This window comes from Bombus huntii, unplaced genomic scaffold (genome assembly GCF_024542735.1).
Source record: "Bombus huntii isolate Logan2020A unplaced genomic scaffold, iyBomHunt1.1 ctg00000114.1, whole genome shotgun sequence".
Lineage (NCBI taxonomy): Eukaryota > Metazoa > Arthropoda > Insecta > Hymenoptera > Apidae > Bombus > Bombus huntii.
In genome coordinates, this window is record NW_026099366.1 from 95,001 (window position 1) to 110,000 (window position 15,000).

The following is a 15,000-nucleotide window of genomic DNA, read 5'->3' on the forward strand; positions in this document are numbered from 1 at the left end:
ACTTAGTCGCGTGCGAGTAAAAAGCAATACGCCGCTGGACTTAGTCGCGTACAAACAGAAAGCAATACGCCGCTGGACTTAGTCGCGTGCGAGCATAAAGCAATACGCCGCTGGGACTTTGTCTCCTGCGGTTAAAAAAAATAATTTCGCTACGTACGGCCGATGGTCGTGCGTAGCGATTTTTTTTTCCTTTAAATCAAACAACGAGACGCACGAATAGAAAGCGATACGCCGCTGGGACTTTGTCTCGTGCGAGTAAAAAGCAATACGCCGCTGGACTTAGCCGCGTGCGAGTAAAAAGCAATACGCCGCTGGACTTAGCCGCGTGCGAGCATAAAGCAATACGCCGCTGGACTTAGTCGCGTACAAACAGAAAGCAATACGCCGCTGGACTTAGTCGCGTGCGAGTAAAAAGCAATACGCCGCTGGACTTAGTCGCGTACGAGCATAAAGCAATACGCCGCTGGACTTAGTCGCGTACGAACTGAAAGCAATACGCCGCTGGACTTAGTCGCGTGCGAGCATAAAGCAATACGCCGCTGGACTTAGCCGCGTGCGAGCATAAAGCAATACGCCGCTGTGACTTTGTCTCCTGCGGTTAAAAAAAATAATTTCGCTACGTACGGCCGATGGTCGTGCGTAGCGATTTTTTTTTTTCCTTTAAATCAAACAACGAGACGCACGAATAGAAAGCGATACGCCGCTGCAACTTTGTCGCGTGCCAGTAAAAAGCAATACGCCGCTGGACTTAGCCGCTCGTGCTACCGCTGCGCGCGCACCTCCGAATCAGCGGGTATGCGCCGGAGTAGGTAACACTCTCTTAAGGTACGCCGTTCTGCGCAGCTCGTCTTGCGCGCGCGCGCGCGCGCGCTTTTTCAAATATTTTTAAACGTTTTTTCGCGTTTTTTCCCGTTTCTTCGCGTTTTTTCCCGTTTTTTCCCGTTTTTTTCCCGTTTTCCACGTTTTTTCCCGTTTCACGAGAGAGACGAAAACGAGGAAAATAATCGCGACAAATGCTCGCTCGCTGCGCTCGCTCGGACGAATATAGCCCAACCCAAAACCGATCCCGAGCGTTCGAACGAAGATTTCGATGAAATCGAAGAACGAACGCGAAAGGGATTGGTTTTGGGTTGGGCTATTTTTTTTTCGAGCGAGCGGAGCGAGCGAGCAACGCGTAAGAGCGTATCGTTGCGTCGCAGGGACTTTGAAATATTCGCCACTGTTCGAACGTTCGAGTCGAAATAACTCGAGAAAAAGCGTTATGACGCATCGAAATTATCAGTGAAATCGTTACGTATCGACGAAATCTAGTCGAAAGTAGCGATTTCACTTTATTTTTTTAAAAAATTTCGTCCTCCGGACCAACGTGACCGGGACGTTGGAACTTAGAATTTTTTCGCACCGTTACGAAAGTACCGAAAGTTCAACTCGAAATAACTCGGGAAAAAGCGTTATAAGGTATAGAAATTTTGCGTGAAATCGTTACGTATCGACGAAATCTAGTCGAACGTAACGATTTCACTTTATTTTTTTAAAAAATTTCGTCCTCCGGACCAACGTGACCGGGACGTTGGAACTTAGAATTTTTTCGCCCCGTTACGAAAGTACCGAAAGTTCAACTCGAAATAACTCGCCAAAAAGCGTTATAACGTATCGAACTTTTGTATGAAATCGTTACGTTTCGACGAAATCTAGTCGAAAGTAGCGATTTCACTTTATTTTTTTAAAAAATTTCGTCCACCGGACCAACGTGACCGGGACGTTGGAACTTAGAATTTTTTCGCACCGCTACGAAAAGGCCGAAAGTTCAACTCGAAATAACTCGCCAAAAAGCGTTATAACGTATCGAAATTTTGCGTGAAATCGTTACGTTTCGACGAAATCTAGTCGAAAGTAGCGATTTCACTTTATTTTTTTAAAAAATTTCGTCCTCCGGACCAACCTGACCGGGACGTTGGAACTTAGAATTTTTTCGCCCCGTTACGAAAGTACCGAAAGTTCAACTCGAAATAACTCGCTAAAAAGCGTTATAACGTATCGAAATTTTGCGTGAAATCGTTACGTATCGACGAAATCTAGTCGAAAGTAGCGATTTCACTTTATTTTTTTAAAAAATTTCACCCTCCGGACCAACGTGACCGGGACGTTGGAACTTAGAATTTTTTCGCCCCGTTACGAAAGTACCGAAAGTTCAACTCGAAATAACTCGGGAAAAAGTGTTATAAGGTATAGAAATTTTGTGTGAAATCGTTATGTTTCAACGAAATCTAGTCGAAAGTAGCGATTTCACTTTATTTTTTTGAAAAATTTCATCCTCCGGACCAACGTGACTGGGACGTTGGAACTTAGAATTTTTTCGCACCGCTACGAAAAGGCCGAAAGATCCCCTCCAAATAACTCGTTAAAAAGTGTTAGAAGGTATGAATATTTTACAAGAAATCGTTATAACTCGATAAAATACGTCGGGATTAAGCGTTTATATCGTCGGCAGACGGATATAAAAACGTTTGGACCGACACGACCGGTCGTTGGAACATAGAAAAATTCCGAGCCGGTACGTTGGGACTTAGAAAAATTCCGAGGGCGAAAAAGTTTTTTCGAGTTTATTCGTTAAAAAGCGTTACAAGGTATGAATTTTTTTGCATAAATCGACGTAACTCGACGAAATACGTCGGGATTAATGGTTTATTTCCGTCCGAGAACGATTTTTAAAAACGGACCTATGCGGCCGGTCGTTCGTACTTAGAAAATTTTCGGACCGAACACTCTTTTTCGATTAATTCGTTAAAAAGCGTTATAACGTACGAATATTTTTCAAGAAATCGTTATAACTCGATAAAATACGTCGGGATTAAGCGTTTATATCGTCGGCAGACGGATATAAAAACGTTTGGACCGACACGACCGGTCGTTGGAACATAGAAAAATTCCGAGCCGGTACGTTGGGACTTAGAAAAATTCCGAGGGCGAAAAAGTTTTTTCGAGTTTATTCGTTAAAAAGCGTTACAAGGTATGAATTTTTTTGCATAAATCGACGTAACTCGACGAAATACGTCGGGATTAATGGTTTATTTCCGTCCGAGAACGATTTTTAAAAACGGACCTATGCGGCCGGTCGTTCGTACTTAGAAAATTTTCGGACCGAACACTCTTTTTCGATTAATTCGTTAAAAAGCGTTATAACGTACGAATATTTTTCAAGAAATCGTTATAACTCGATAAAATACGTCGGGATTAAGCGTTTATATCGTCGGCAGACGGATATAAAAACGTTTGGACCGACACGACCGGTCGTTGGAACATAGAAAAATTCCGAGCCGGTACGTTGGGACTTAGAAAAATTCCGAGGGCGAAAAAGTTTTTTCGAGTTTATTCGTTAAAAAGCGTTACAAGGTATGAATTTTTTTGCATAAATCGACGTAACTCGACGAAATACGTCGGGATTAATGGTTTATTTCCGTCCGAGAACGATTTTTAAAAACGGACCTATGCGGCCGGTCGTTCGTACTTAGAAAATTTTCGGACCGAACACTCTTTTTCGATTAATTCGTTAAAAAGCGTTATAACGTACGAATATTTTTCAAGAAATCGTTATAACTCGATAAAATACGTCGGGATTAAGCGTTTATATCGTCGGCAGACGGATATAAAAACGTTTGGACCGACACGACCGGTCGTTGGAACATAGAAAAATTCCGAGCCGGTACGTTGGGACTTAGAAAAATTCCGAGGGCGAAAAAGTTTTTTCGAGTTTATTCGTTAAAAAGCGTTACAAGGTATGAATTTTTTTGCATAAATCGACGTAACTCGACGAAATACGTCGGGATTAATGGTTTATTTCCGTCCGAGAACGATTTTTAAAAACGGACCTATGCGGCCGGTCGTTCGTACTTAGAAAATTTTCGGACCGAACACTCTTTTTCGATTAATTCGTTAAAAAGCGTTATAACGTACGAATATTTTTCAAGAAATCGTTATAACTCGATAAAATACGTCGGGATTAAGCGTTTATATCGTCGGCAGACGGATATAAAAACGTTTGGACCGACACGACCGGTCGTTGGAACATAGAAAAATTCCGAGCCGGTACGTTGGGACTTAGAAAAATTCCGAGGGCGAAAAAGTTTTTTCGAGTTTATTCGTTAAAAAGCGTTACAAGGTATGAATTTTTTTGCATAAATCGACGTAACTCGACGAAATACGTCGGGATTAATGGTTTATTTCCGTCCGAGAACGATTTTTAAAAACGGACCTATGCGGCCGGTCGTTCGTACTTAGAAAATTTTCGGACCGAACACTCTTTTTCGATTAATTCGTTAAAAAGCGTTATAACGTACGAATATTTTTCAAGAAATCGTTATAACTCGATAAAATACGTCGGGATTAAGCGTTTATATCGTCGGCAGACGGATATAAAAACGTTTGGACCGACACGACCGGTCGTTGGAACATAGAAAAATTCCGAGCCGGTACGTTGGGACTTAGAAAAATTCCGAGGGCGAAAAAGTTTTTTCGAGTTTATTCGTTAAAAAGCGTTACAAGGTATGAATTTTTTTGCATAAATCGACGTAACTCGACGAAATACGTCGGGATTAATGGTTTATTTCCGTCCGAGAACGATTTTTAAAAACGGACCTATGCGGCCGGTCGTTCGTACTTAGAAAATTTTCGGACCGAACACTCTTTTTCGATTAATTCGTTAAAAAGCGTTATAACGTACGAATATTTTTCAAGAAATCGTTATAACTCGATAAAATACGTCGGGATTAAGCGTTTATATCGTCGGCAGACGGATATAAAAACGTTTGGACCGACACGACCGGTCGTTGGAACATAGAAAAATTCCGAGCCGGTACGTTGGGACTTAGAAAAATTCCGAGGGCGAAAAAGTTTTTTCGAGTTTATTCGTTAAAAAGCGTTACAAGGTATGAATTTTTTTGCATAAATCGACGTAACTCGACGAAATACGTCGGGATTAATGGTTTATTTCCGTCCGAGAACGATTTTTAAAAACGGACCTATGCGGCCGGTCGTTCGTACTTAGAAAATTTTCGGACCGAACACTCTTTTTCGATTAATTCGTTAAAAAGCGTTATAACGTACGAATATTTTTCAAGAAATCGTTATAACTCGATAAAATACGTCGGGATTAAGCGTTTATATCGTCGGCAGACGGATATAAAAACGTTTGGACCGACACGACCGGTCGTTGGAACATAGAAAAATTCCGAGCCGGTACGTTGGGACTTAGAAAAATTCCGAGGGCGAAAAAGTTTTTTCGAGTTTATTCGTTAAAAAGCGTTACAAGGTATGAATTTTTTTGCATAAATCGACGTAACTCGACGAAATACGTCGGGATTAATGGTTTATTTCCGTCCGAGAACGATTTTTAAAAACGGACCTATGCGGCCGGTCGTTCGTACTTAGAAAATTTTCGGACCGAACACTCTTTTTCGATTAATTCGTTAAAAAGCGTTATAACGTACGAATATTTTTCAAGAAATCGTTATAACTCGATAAAATACGTCGGGATTAAGCGTTTATATCGTCGGCAGACGGATATAAAAACGTTTGGACCGACACGACCGGTCGTTGGAACATAGAAAAATTCCGAGCCGGTACGTTGGGACTTAGAAAAATTCCGAGGGCGAAAAAGTTTTTTCGAGTTTATTCGTTAAAAAGCGTTACAAGGTATGAATTTTTTTGCATAAATCGACGTAACTCGACGAAATACGTCGGGATTAATGGTTTATTTCCGTCCGAGAACGATTTTTAAAAACGGACCTATGCGGCCGGTCGTTCGTACTTAGAAAATTTTCGGACCGAACACTCTTTTTCGATTAATTCGTTAAAAAGCGTTATAACGTACGAATATTTTTCAAGAAATCGTTATAACTCGATAAAATACGTCGGGATTAAGCGTTTATATCGTCGGCAGACGGATATAAAAACGTTTGGACCGACACGACCGGTCGTTGGAACATAGAAAAATTCCGAGCCGGTACGTTGGGACTTAGAAAAATTCCGAGGGCGAAAAAGTTTTTTCGAGTTTATTCGTTAAAAAGCGTTACAAGGTATGAATTTTTTTGCATAAATCGACGTAACTCGACGAAATACGTCGGGATTAATGGTTTATTTCCGTCCGAGAACGATTTTTAAAAACGGACCTATGCGGCCGGTCGTTCGTACTTAGAAAATTTTCGGACCGAACACTCTTTTTCGATTAATTCGTTAAAAAGCGTTATAACGTACGAATATTTTTCAAGAAATCGTTATAACTCGATAAAATACGTCGGGATTAAGCGTTTGTATCGTCGGCAGACGGATATAAAAACGTTTGGACCGACACGACCGGTCGTTGGAACATAGAAAAATTCCGAGCCGGTACGTTGGGACTTAGAAAAATTCCGAGGGCGAAAAAGTTTTTTCGAGTTTATTCGTTAAAAAGCGTTACAAGGTATGAATTTTTTTGCATAAATCGACGTAACTCGACGAAATACGTCGGGATTAATGGTTTATTTCCGTCCGAGAACGATTTTTAAAAACGGACCTATGCGGCCGGTCGTTCGTACTTAGAAAATTTTCGGACCGAACACTCTTTTTCGATTAATTCGTTAAAAAGCGTTATAACGTACGAATATTTTTCAAGAAATCGTTATAACTCGATAAAATACGTCGGGATTAAGCGTTTATATCGTCGGCAGACGGATATAAAAACGTTTGGACCGACACGACCGGTCGTTGGAACATAGAAAAATTCCGAGCCGGTACGTTGGGACTTAGAAAAATTCCGAGGGCGAAAAAGTTTTTTCGAGTTTATTCGTTAAAAAGCGTTACAAGGTATGAATTTTTTTGCATAAATCGACGTAACTCGACGAAATACGTCGGGATTAATGGTTTATTTCCGTCCGAGAACGATTTTTAAAAACGGACCTATGCGGCCGGTCGTTCGTACTTAGAAAATTTTCGGACCGAACACTCTTTTTCGATTAATTCGTTAAAAAGCGTTATAACGTACGAATATTTTTCAAGAAATCGTTATAACTCGATAAAATACGTCGGGATTAAGCGTTTATATCGTCGGCAGACGGATATAAAAACGTTTGGACCGACACGACCGGTCGTTGGAACATAGAAAAATTCCGAGCCGGTACGTTGGGACTTAGAAAAATTCCGAGGGCGAAAAAGTTTTTTCGAGTTTATTCGTTAAAAAGCGTTACAAGGTATGAATTTTTTTGCATAAATCGACGTAACTCGACGAAATACGTCGGGATTAATGGTTTATTTCCGTCCGAGAACGATTTTTAAAAACGGACCTATGCGGCCGGTCGTTCGTACTTAGAAAATTTTCGGACCGAACACTCTTTTTCGATTAATTCGTTAAAAAGCGTTATAACGTACGAATATTTTTCAAGAAATCGTTATAACTCGATAAAATACGTCGGGATTAAGCGTTTATATCGTCGGCAGACGGATATAAAAACGTTTGGACCGACACGACCGGTCGTTGGAACATAGAAAAATTCCGAGCCGGTACGTTGGGACTTAGAAAAATTCCGAGGGCGAAAAAGTTTTTTCGAGTTTATTCGTTAAAAAGCGTTACAAGGTATAAATTTTTTTACGGGAATCGTTCTATCTCTATTAAATACGTCGGGATTAAACATTTTTATCGATTTTTTCAAAAAATTAGCGTTCGTCGAACTGACACGACTGGGATATTTTTCTAATTTTTTCGTTAATTAACGTTACAAGGTATATATTTTTTTGCATATTTCTACTTATTTTAACGTATTGTAATTGATTATAAACTTATTTTTTGTCCGTATTCGATAAAAGAGTATGTTTACTGATGCAATTTTTCGGTGAAAAAAAAAATTAATTTTTTGGTAAAAATGCATTTCTATTATGTTAATAAAACGTCTGGTAATGTATTTCGATGGTTGGATATTGGCTTTGTATAGTAGTGATCGAGCGTTCGCGAGACTAAGTTCCAGCGTCCCTTCCGAACGGTACGTTGCTACGGAGGTTTTGCACCGTAAGCGCGCGGCCGCTAGCCCGGCCGGCGCCGGCCTTCCGGCTGGCGCTTTCGTATCTATAAGAGAGACGTCGAGCCGGACGGTTCGGTCGGAACAGCGTTGAGCGCGTGGCTATTCTACGGCCTCGGTTGAGAATTCAGTCACCGCTCCTCGAGTCTTAGTGTATTTTACGCTATTTCTCGACTGTTCCTCCGTTCTCGTTCTGGTTTTTTCTCTACACTGCTGCGCCGCGGGTCGCTGTCCTGGACGTAATGACCAAATATCGTGGCAAGGTTCCCCTGAGTCGGGAAGCTGGTGACCTGTGTGTACGTATTCTAACAAAAATTGTTAGATGCGTGTGTGCTTGTACTAACTGAGCATCGATTCATTCAAAAGAGTATAACCGTCTGCTTTCTATAAAAACTTCTGCTTTCGCAGAAGTATCCGATGAGGCGGTAGGAGCGTACTATCTTTGCGTAGTATGTCTTCTGCCGAAAATGTTCTACCGATTGAAAGAATATTCTTACGGTATGTCCAGCGCGACGCACTGGGATACGCGCTTGTTCGTTCAGCGTGAGGTGCGTATACGTGCTTTACCGCTAAGATATTCTAATAAGTCTTTTTACACGAAGACAGCATTATGGAAATGTTCCTTTAGAAGTACGATTCTAAACATTTTATATAAGACTATGAGAAAGAGAGAGAGAGAAGAGAGGAGGTGGAGTTGAGAATTACAAAGTGGCTGCGAGCGGCGTTCGAAGATTATTACTGAACTATGGGTGTATCTCGAACGTCGCTAGGAGATATATTTTATAGATATATCTATCTTAAGAACGAAAAGTCTCGTCGTACGGTGCTTACGTCCCACCTACGACACGAAGAGAACTTAAACGAAATTTATAAGAATTGTTATACGAATAAGATCCCTGGTTGATCCTGCCAGTAGTCATATGCTTGTCTCAAAGATTAAGCCATGCATGTCTCAGTACATGCCGCATTAAGGTGAAACCGCGAATGGCTCATTAAATCAGTTATGGTTTCTTAGATCATACCTACATTTACTTGGATAACTGTGGTAATTCTAGAGCTAATACATGCAAACAGATTCCGACCAGAGATGGTAGGAATGCTTTTATTAGATCAAAACCAATCGGTGGCGGATGGCTCGTCTGTCCGTCCATCGTTTGTTTTGGTGACTCTGAATAACTTTGTGCTGATCGCATGGTCATCTAGCACCGGCGACGCATCTTTCAAATGTCTGCCTTATCAACTGTCGATGGTAGGTTCTGCGCCTACCATGGTTGTAACGGGTAACGGGGAATCAGGGTTCGATTCCGGAGAGGGAGCCTGAGAAACAGCTACCACATCCAAGGAAGGCAGCAGGCGCGCAAATTACCCACTCCCGGCACGGGGAGGTAGTGACGAAAAATAACGATACGGGACTCATCCGAGGCCCCGTAATCGGAATGAGTACACTTTAAATCCTTTAACGAGGACCAATTGGAGGGCAAGTCTGGTGCCAGCAGCCGCGGTAATTCCAGCTCCAATAGCGTATATTAAAGTTGTTGCGGTTAAAAAGCTCGTAGTTGAATCTGTGTGTCACAGTGTCGGTTCACCGCTCGCGGTGTTTAACTGGCATTATGTGGTACGTCCTATCGGTGGGCTTAGCTCCTCGCGGGCGGTCCAACTAATATCCCATCGCGGTGCTCTTCACTGAGTGTCGAGGTGGGCCGATACGTTTACTTTGAACAAATTAGAGTGCTTAAAGCAGGCTACCTTCGCCTGAATACTGTGTGCATGGAATAATGGAATAGGACCTCGGTTCTATTTTGTTGGTTTTCGGAGCCCCGAGGTAATGATTAATAGGGACAGATGGGGGCATTCGTATTGCGACGTTAGAGGTGAAATTCTTGGATCGTCGCAAGACGGACAGAAGCGAAAGCATTTGCCAAAAATGTTTTCATTAATCAAGAACGAAAGTTAGAGGTTCGAAGGCGATCAGATACCGCCCTAGTTCTAACCATAAACGATGCCAGCCAGCGATCCGCCGAAGTTCCTCCGATGACTCGGCGGGCAGCTTCCGGGAAACCAAAGCTTTTGGGTTCCGGGGGAAGTATGGTTGCAAAGCTGAAACTTAAAGGAATTGACGGAAGGGCACCACCAGGAGTGGAGCCTGCGGCTTAATTTGACTCAACACGGGAAACCTCACCAGGCCCGGACACCGGAAGGATTGACAGATTGATAGCTCTTTCTTGATTCGGTGGGTGGTGGTGCATGGCCGTTCTTAGTTGGTGGAGCGATTTGTCTGGTTAATTCCGATAACGAACGAGACTCTAGCCTGCTAAATAGACGTAACTTATGGTATCTCGAAGGCCCCCGGCTTCGGTCGGTGGGTTTTTACTACCAACGTACAAACAAATCTTCTTAGAGGAACAGGCGGCTTCTAGCCGCACGAGATTGAGCAATAACAGGTCTGTGATGCCCTTAGATGTTCTGGGCCGCACGCGCGCTACACTGAAGGAATCAGCGTGTTTTCCCTGGCCGAAAGGCCCGGGTAACCCGCTGAACCTCCTTCGTGCTAGGGATTGGGGCTTGCAATTATTCCCCATGAACGAGGAATTCCCAGTAAGCGCGAGTCATAAGCTCGCGTTGATTACGTCCCTGCCCTTTGTACACACCGCCCGTCGCTACTACCGATTGAATGATTTAGTGAGGTCTTCGGACTGGTGCGCGGCCAATGTGATAAGCATTGCCGATGTTACCGGGAAGATGACCAAACTTGATCATTTAGAGGAAGTAAAAGTCGTAACAAGGTTTCCGTAGGTGAACCTGCGGAAGGATCATTAACGATACGATACCAAAAGAATTTGACTTGAACACATATAAAAACTATGAAATATATATCACAATGGTCGGTAAGGAGCCGTACTCCTCCTGTATCGACGAAAGTATATACGACGTATTAACAAGCTATATACTTTAACAAACGAAAACGCCAGGGAGCTTGGCAACCTCCGTTGGCACGAATAGAAATATTCTTAAGGAGGAGACGACCCTCCAGCTACGGAATTATACGAAGAGAAGGTGGCACTCTCTCTCGATCATCGGGATGAAGAGATATATATATACAAGTATAAAAACGAAATGCGAATGAAACTTATTCGAGGCGCCTGCGTGAGGTCGTAAACAGAAAGACCCGCCGTCTCCGAATAAAACATATAACATATAATATATATATATATGAAATTCTAATAAAAGGGAACTCTAGCTTCGAAAGAGCCAACAAAAGTTAAGGCTCGATATCAAACGAAAAAATTACGATGGAAACCAGGTGTAAAGAGAAATGCAGTCGTGGCGCCTGCGAGAGGCCGTACACAGAAAGACCCGCCGTCACGATCTCGTATTTCGTATTTGCATCGTGGAAACCGTACAAACGAAATATAAAAGTCCATGCAAACTAATAAGAAAATCTCTAAAGTGCCTCGTGTCGGAGTGATCATGCTCGCCTATTCTCTTCTATGTTTCGTGGTCTGTGTTGCGTTTGTTCTCCTCCTAGCAACGGGACATATCGAAGACTCCTCTTTGGGATCGAACGAAGCGTCTAGAACGAGTCGACGAGAGCGAAAGAACTTGTAGCGAGTCGCGCAGAGCGAAAGGATACCGATATACATCTTCGAAGGTTCTCTTCGAAGATCCATGGATACCTTCTGCGTCGACTTCTCTCGTCTCTTTCATCGAAACTCTCGTCGTTCTCGAAACGTGCTTCCTACCCAAAGGGCGTGTGCTCTTCGTATGTCGTTTCGTTCGAAATAACGAAACCACGTGTAACATACTCGTGGATCGGGTAACCTAGAACGAAGACGCATCGCGTGGATGTTGGCCCGCTATGCGACGATGACCGATGATGATGATGATGATGATGATATGATGATGATGTCGATGTCGACGACGACGACGATGAAGACGATGTGTAGCAACGATTCGTAACTAGTCTAGCCGAAGTTCGTTCAGAGGGGAACGCCGCCGGCTTCGAAGCCTCGATGTCGTGAGTCGGACACCCGTGCCGTCGCTAGAGTTTTTCAAACTCTGCTTCTGGATATTGGGACGAAAGACCGCTCGAGGACGACGACAGCCGTGCGTGCGTATCCCATCGAATTTTTTTTACACCACCTGAACGAGACTAAAGTTTCGTCTAGTTGATCGTCTACCGTCGCATAATGTATATTATATACCGTTCAGAGGGGACCGGCTGTCTATCCTCGTTGTCGTGAGTCGGACACCCGTGCCGTCGCTAGAGTTTTTCAAACTCTGCTTCTGGATATCGGGACGAAAGACCGCGCGAGGACGACGGATGCGAGTCCCATCGAATTTTTGACTTACACACTACCTGAACGAGACTTAAAGTTTCATATTATATACCGTTCAGAGGGGACCGGCTGTCTATCCTCGTTGTCGTGAGTCGGACACCCGTGCCGTCGCTAGAGTTTTTCAAACTCTGCTTCTGGATATCGGGACGAAAGACCGCGCGAGGACGACGGATGCGAGTCCCATCGAATTTTTGACTTACACACTACCTGAACGAGACTTAAAGTTTCATATTATATACCGTTCAGAGGGGACCGGCTGTCTATCCTCGTTGTCGTGAGTCGGACACCCGTGCCGTCGCTAGAGTTTTTCAAACTCTGCTTCTGGATATCGGGACGAAAGACCGCGCGAGGACGACGGATGCGAGTCCCATCGAATTTTTGACTTACACACTACCTGAACGAGACTTAAAGTTTCATATAATATACCGTTCAGAGGGGACCGGCTGTCTTTCCTCGTTGTCGTGAGTCGGACACCCGTGCCGTCGCTAGAGTTTTTCAAACTCTGCTTCTGGATATCGGGACGAAAGACCGCGCGAGGACGACGGATGCGAGTCCCATCGAATTTTTTATTTACACACTACCTGAACGAGACTTAAAGTTTCATCCAGTTTGTCGTCTATCATCGCATATATAATATACCGTTCAGAGGGGACCGGCTGTCTATCCTCGTTGTCGTGAGTCGGACACCCGTGCCGTCGCTAGAGTTTTTCAAACTCTGCTTCTGGATATCGGGACGAAAGACCGCGCGAGGACGACGGATGCGAGTCCCATCGAATTTTTGACTTACACACTACCTGAACGAGACTTAAAGTTTCATATTATATACCGTTCAGAGGGGACCGGCTGTCTTTCCTCGTTGTCGTGAGTCGGACACCCGTGCCGTCGCTAGAGTTTTTCAAACTCTGCTTCTGGATATCGGGACGAAAGACCGCGCGAGGACGACGGATGCGAGTCCCATCGAATTTTTGATTTACACACTACCTGAACGAGACTTAAAGTTTCATCCAGTTTGTCGTCTATCATCTCATATATAATATACCGTTCAGAGGGGACCGGCTGTCTATCCTCGTTGTCGTGAGTCGGACACCCGTGCCGTCGCTAGAGTTTTTCAAACTCTGCTTCTGGATGTTGGGACGAAAGACCGCGCGAGGACGATGGATGCGAGTCCCATCGAATTTTTGATTTACAAGACACACACTACCTGAACGAGACTAAAGTTTCATCGAGTTTATCGTCGCATAACCCGTTCGGAGGGGACCGGCTGTCTATCCTCGTTGTCGTGAGTCGGACACCCGTGCCGTCGCTAGAGTTTTTCAAACTCTGCTTCTGGATATCGGGACGAAAGACCGCGCGAGGACGATGGCTGCGAGTCCCATCGAATTTTTGTTTTTTTTTTTTTTAAAAAAAAAAACACCACCCGAACGGAGATGTGTTCTATCTTTCGTCGATTTTTCATGCTTTCAGTCGGTCGCGTGGTCGCCATCCGTTCGGAGGGGATCGCCGGCTTCGAAACCTCGATGTCGTGAGTCGGACACCCGTGCCGTCGCTAGAGTTTTTCAAACTCTGCTTCTGGATATTGGGACGAAAGACCGCTCGAGGCGGACGGCCGCGCGAATCCCATCGAATCTTTACTATCACCCGAACGATGGAGAGATGCACGCGCGCTGTTTCTTGAATAATTGGACGAGAGAGTAGAATCAAACACATATATAACATGGGCTAGCCACCGTGCTTACTCGTTCGCGAGATCGTGTGCTGTACAGAGGATTCAGAATCGGGTGTATATATCCCCGTCGTTTCCTGACGAACGGAGCTTCGATCTCGATGGTTGTTATATATCATAATGTACTTTACGCCCGGCCGGCGAACGCGCGTATCTTCGCGCGTTCGTCGTTTTCTTTTTTTTTTCGAACGTTTTTGTGTCGTCAATCCTATGGCGACTTCTGCGCGTTCGATTCCCGTTGGTCGAACGTGACGGAACTCGGCTTCGCTAGAACCGAGAAGAGTACATTTGAGTATTGAACTGTTGTAAATTTATAAAAGATTACCCTGAACGGTGGATCACTTGGCTCGTGGGTCGATGAAGAACGCAGCTAATTGCGCGTCAACGTGTGAACTGCAGGACACATGAACATCGACATTTCGAACGCACATTGCGGTCCACGGATACAATTCCTGGACCACGCCTGGCTGAGGGTTGCTCACGTAAACCTAAGACTGCTTGCGTTGCGTATCGTTACTCTCCGTATCTGTCTCTCTCTGTCCCTTCTTGCCTTAACAACCCGCCGTCGTTCTTCTTTATATAAGAGAACGTTTCAGAGTCGGACGAAGGTACAAGAACGAGGATACGAATAAGAGCGGACGGAGAGAACATACGCGACGTACGAGCGATTGTTGGACGCTCGTCGGCGTTCGTCGCGGTCGTGCAGAGACCGTGCAAGTCGTACGCATGCTCGATATATAATCTATCGTGTTCACGGGAGACTACGAAACTCTACCTCTGTCTCTCTCTGTCCCTTCTTGCCTTGACAACCCGCCGTCGTTCTTCTTAAAAATTATAAGAGAACGTTTCAGAGTCGGACGAAGGTATACGAAGGGATACGAATAAGAGCGGAGAG

At 44.0% G+C, this 15,000-nt stretch overlaps 1 long non-coding RNA gene and 2 other non-coding genes across 9 annotated transcripts in view; 2 read left to right on the plus strand and 1 right to left on the minus strand.

The window, feature by feature from the left end:
• LOC126877048 (uncharacterized) overlaps positions 1-15,000 on the minus strand; it is a 150,231-nt gene that overhangs the window by 38,011 nt on the left and 97,220 nt on the right. Inside the window, exon 1 of one of the 7 annotated variants that reach the window (XR_007694705.1) lies at positions 12,783-13,175. The exons of the other annotated variants lie outside the window; for them this stretch is intronic. This is a non-coding gene — a long non-coding RNA (uncharacterized LOC126877048). Of the gene's footprint in view, positions 1-12,782; positions 13,176-15,000 lie in introns of those variants that run through there. 7 annotated transcript variants of the gene reach the window in all.
• On the plus strand, positions 8,939-10,861 carry LOC126877060 (small subunit ribosomal RNA). Its single transcript, XR_007694722.1, has one exon. It is a non-coding gene; the product is annotated as a small subunit ribosomal RNA (ribosomal RNA).
• LOC126877075 (5.8S ribosomal RNA) lies at positions 14,428-14,582 on the plus strand. The gene has a single exon (XR_007694736.1). It is a non-coding gene; the product is annotated as a 5.8S ribosomal RNA (ribosomal RNA).